The following is a 280-nucleotide window of genomic DNA, read 5'->3' on the forward strand; positions in this document are numbered from 1 at the left end:
AATAAAAAAAAAAAAAAAAAAAAGAAAAAGAGGAGGGGTGGTCTATGCAACACAATTTAAAGAAAACAAAACTCGGGGAAAAAAAGGAGGAAAGAAAAAGGGGGAAAGTCTGTTTGGCTCGAGTCAGTGGGAGCCATTTTCCTTGGTGTAGGTGTACCTTGACTCGACCTTAACAAGGCCCCTGCCTGGGCTTTCCACTGTGTTAATTGCTTCATTACTTATTTTAGAGGGAAGGGGGTGGGGGCTCCATCTCCGTTTAATATATTACAAGAGCAACCGG

The sequence above is a fragment of the Aptenodytes forsteri genome, unplaced genomic scaffold, assembly GCF_000699145.1.
Source record: "Aptenodytes forsteri isolate BGI_AS27 unplaced genomic scaffold, ASM69914v1 Scaffold71, whole genome shotgun sequence".
In the NCBI taxonomy this organism is placed as follows: domain Eukaryota; kingdom Metazoa; phylum Chordata; class Aves; order Sphenisciformes; family Spheniscidae; genus Aptenodytes; species Aptenodytes forsteri.